This window comes from Carlito syrichta, unplaced genomic scaffold (genome assembly GCF_000164805.1).
Source record: "Carlito syrichta isolate Samal-C Ts95f unplaced genomic scaffold, Tarsius_syrichta-2.0.1 Scaffold289551, whole genome shotgun sequence".
In the NCBI taxonomy this organism is placed as follows: domain Eukaryota; kingdom Metazoa; phylum Chordata; class Mammalia; order Primates; family Tarsiidae; genus Carlito; species Carlito syrichta.
In genome coordinates this window covers 135,244-139,550 of record NW_007233647.1, presented here as the reverse complement: position 1 = coordinate 139,550, position 4,307 = coordinate 135,244, and the positions used below count along the sequence as shown (strand labels likewise).

The 4,307-nt window shown below is 44.3% G+C and overlaps 1 non-coding gene across 1 annotated transcript; it reads left to right on the top strand.

The window, feature by feature from the left end:
- Positions 1–3,517: 3,517 nt before the first annotated feature.
- Positions 3,518–3,589, top strand: TRNAG-CCC. The gene has a single exon. It is a non-coding gene; the product is annotated as a tRNA-Gly (tRNA).
- Positions 3,590–4,307: the final 718 nt, after the last annotated feature.

The following is a 4,307-nucleotide window of genomic DNA, read 5'->3' as shown; positions in this document are numbered from 1 at the left end:
GCTGCGAAGGGACCGGACCCCCGAGAGACGCGAAGGGTCTTTTCTTGACGCCGAAGGCGAGGAAAGGAGGGGGACATCGAGACAAGAAGGAGGGAGAAACGCAAAACGCTAGGAAGAGAAGCGCTCGAATTTGAAGCAACCACCTATTATTCTTAAAGGAAGAGCGCCGGTCACTTGCGCCCGTGGCTCGCCGTGATCGTGTAGCGGTTAGTACTCTGCGTGGTGGCCGCAGCAACCTCGGCTCGAGTCCGAGTCACGGCAGTGCCACTCCCGCAGCGCGTGCCTTCCTTAGCGGCCAGCCTCCGCATCGAGGCACCATCTCCCTGCAACGGGACAAATCAGAGCTGACCTGTGGCTCCAGAGTCGCCAGCAGTCAGGGGAATACAAGGCACCCCCTCCGTGCACCCCTGGGATCCAGTCATCTTCAAGGCCAGACTCGCCTCCTCACTCACCAAGTGCAGGACCCTTGGGTGCGGTGCTGCCTCTCAATTAGCATGCTCGAATTCTCCACTCATGAAATGGAGTGGCCTTACCCGTTTTTCTGGTTCAGAGATTTCCAATTGTAGGCCTAATCAGCACCTAATCACCACCTCTATCTCCATAGGGTATCCTGGTGGCTCACCCCTGTAATCCCAGCAGTTTGGGAGGCCCAGGAGGAAGAATCGCTTGAGCAGAGGAGTTCCAGACCAGCCTTGATTGCCTGTCTCTACTGAAAACAAAAAGATTTAGGCCACATCAGAAGTGAATGAGATGAGGTGATAATTGGCTTGCAGGCAAACTTGTTTTTTCTGGGGTTTTTTTGTTTTTTGTTTTTGAGTTGGAGTCTCACTCTGTCGCCCAGACTGGAGTGCAGTGGCTGCTCCCGGCCACCGCAGCCTCGACCCGCTGGGCTCCGGCGATCCTCCCGCCTCAGCCTTCCGAGTAGCCGGAACGACAGGGCCGCGCTCCCACACCCGGCTCATTTTTGATTTATTGTAGAGATGAGGTCTCGCCAAGTTGCCCAGGCGGGTCTCGAGCCCGCGGGCTCAGGCAATCCACTCACCTCAGCCTCCCAAAGCGCGGGATTACAAACTGAGCCACCGAACCCGGCTCTGTTTTTGTTTTTTAGGGATTTCTCTCACTATGTTGTCCAGGCTGGTCTCAAACTCCTCAGCCTCCACGAGTGCTGTGTTTACAGGCAAGACCATCGCTCCCAGCTGCAAACTGAGTCTTTTAAATAAAATCTAACAAATATTTTTAAAAATCTAAACTTATTGACTTTCCCTACCACTAACCCCCACCCCCTTCTTTACTATCAATAAATGAATAAATTAAAACTTACATAGACTATGGTGCAGAAATCAAAGTGAGGAGCCCGAGGAATTTTGACCCCCCAAAATCACCTAGATTAAGATATGGAAAATTTTCATCAGCTCAAAGAGTGGTTAGAACCCCTTTCAGTCAATCCCTACCCCATTCCCTCTTAGACAATCACCACCTCTATCTCCATAGGTTATTCTGCTTGTTCTTCAAAGTCACATAAAGGAATACACTTAAAAAAAGAAAAAGCAACATGATGGTTTGGGGATGTATTCATTTCGTTGCATGCTTCTGCTTTTTTTTAATGTTATTGATGAGTGTTATTCCAATGTGTAAACACACCACAGTTGATAGACAGTTGGGCTATTTCTAGTTTGAGCTATTGTGAGTAAGGTAGTAATGAATATTGTCCCATGGGTCTTTTCATGGACTAGTGCATTCATTTCTTTGGAGAATAAACCTAGTAAATAAATTGCTGGGGTTATGGGGTACATCTATTTTAACATTATTCAAAACTATCCAACAAATTTCCAGAATGGTTGCACTGTTTTACTCTGTCACCACCAATAAGAGATATAGTCTCTCTGCATTATTGTAACTTCCTTGTATGTGGTTGTCTTTGTAGCCTAAATTTACCCATTCCCAGTGGTGTGTAAGAGTGTATCATGGTATTTTAAATTTGTGTTTCCTGAATGAATAGTGATGTTGAGAATTCTTTCTTATGCTTTTTACCCATTAAGATACCCTCTTTTGTAAAGAAACACTGTTCAAGTGTTTTGCCCACTTTTAATTGGCTTGGCTCTTTTGTTCTCTTTTGTAGTTACACTTTCAATATGAGAATAGAAAACTTGAGAATATAGTACACAGAATGGAGTAAAGAGAATAGAAGGGAGTTTAATTGAACCAACTCACTCTCCAAGTTTTTTTAACCACTACCCCCCACCCCCCCACCCAGAGCAATGCATGTATTTCAAAGACATCCTCTTATTTAAAAAGAAAATGACGTGGGACACAAGAGACTATTCTGACCTCCTCCAAGTGTGTGCTTCCAGAAATGGAGAAGGGAATGGGAGTGGGAAAAGCAGAGAAAAGAATTGAAAGACAGTGAGGACCTTGCTCAGAGATGCACCACCGTATGTCTCGAACCTTCATCCTGTGCACTTGAGATGTAAGAAAATATATGAACTAATCAGCAACCAGGAATTTCAAAAACGTATAGGAAAATAGGAAATATACTCGAGTAGGCCAGACTAGTTAAGAAAAGCAGGAACAGATTGAAAACCAAACCAAACCAAAACACAAACCCACACAATGAATTAGGGGACACAGACTAACTTTGCCAGTAATCCTCAACATGACATGATGACTGCTACTTACAATGGATTGAAATCTCTCAGATAGATATAAAAGTAAATCTCAGCCATAGCAGTTAACTAGACACAAAAGGGATAAATATTAAAAGCAATACAAATCACTATAAACAAAAGAATGAGAATGAAATTATGAATATCAGAGAAAGGCAAATGGCACCAGAACACTTCACATTAGATAGTGTCTGCTCAGAATGGAATTGAGCCAAATTATTTTCGCCTGAACTTGCCTTCTTCTGTGTCCAACGACGGTGTGGGAAGGGAAGCAATCTTGAAGCGAAATGTCCATTGACTGGTTCTTGTGTAGCTCTGTAAGGCATCAGAATTTAAAAACAAGATCCTAGACTGGACTTTTCCAGGGACTCAAAAGAAGCATAAGAGAAGATGCACAGTGAGCATCCAGCCCAATATTTCAGCTTCCCGAAAAGTGGAGACGGGATCGCTGGGTTCTGAAGTCCTGTTTGGGAAACAAAGTGATGTGCGTCTCAAGATCGGAAAGAAAGAGTTTAGGAGGCACCAAGCGATGGAGAGGCAAAGAGACTTTCTCACCAAGTGAGATACTGGAGCAGAGACAACAAACAGTACGAATTTCTGTTTTGCCAGAGAGGTTTGTGAACCAATGGTACAGAGTCTACTTCAGAATGAGACTTTCTCCACAGTGAGGTCTTTTGATTAGAAGCCATGGCTTTGTAATATTGCCTGACGTATATCTCGTATGGAAGTCTTTGCTTTGGGTGTTTATTCTGTCACCTCTTCCAAGGCGAATACAGTGAAAATCTGAAAGCTGCTTTCTCCGCAAATTCTCTTCTCTCTTTCTAATGAAACGTAGCAGGACATATAGGCAGGTCGCACTGGTGGTTCAGTGGTAGAATTCTCGCCTCCCAAGCGAGAGACCGGGGTTCGTATTCCCGGCCAGTGCAGGTCTGTGGTTTTTCCATTTACTTGGAGCCTAACTTCCAGGAACAGCCTCCCCTCGCGTCATTTCAGGAGCAGGAGACACTCAGAAATCTCACCAAGCAGAGACTTGCCAGACGTTGGCTTGGAGGTCCTGCTCTGGAAGAGGAAAGCCCGGCATCATCTTTCTTGAAGGGGTAAGCCAAGCCACTGGCCAGAGCCACGGAGTAAGATGCACGAGCAGAAACGAAGTGCGTTTCTCTATCTTGTTCTCTTTCTGCTTCCAGTGACCATCAACCTTCACACACACTTTTAAATAGCCATCAGTTTCTATGGAGGTTACCAGTTTTTCACAGTTCCTGTTAACATTTTTTTTTCTTCCTTTGATAATTTTCACAGGGCTGATTTTGAAGAGCTGTTCAGCAGTCCAGACTAGGCCAACGTCCTGCATCATTTCTCTGGTTTTGGTATTTAGTAAAGTTTGCCTCATAGAACAGAGCTCTGGAAGAGATGTAGAGAGAACTGGTATGATGTTTTCTTTAAATGGTTGGTAGTGAAACAAACGAAATCTGCTGGGTTTTTTGTTTGGTTCTTTCTTTTTGTTTTTTTGTTTGTTTTTGGATGGGTATTCATTGTTGCTTCCATCTCTTTAATAGATATAGACTTATTTAGATTATCTATTTCTCCCTTCAAGGACTAGGTTCAATTCATCCAAGTTATCATATTTGTGAGCAGAGAGTCGTT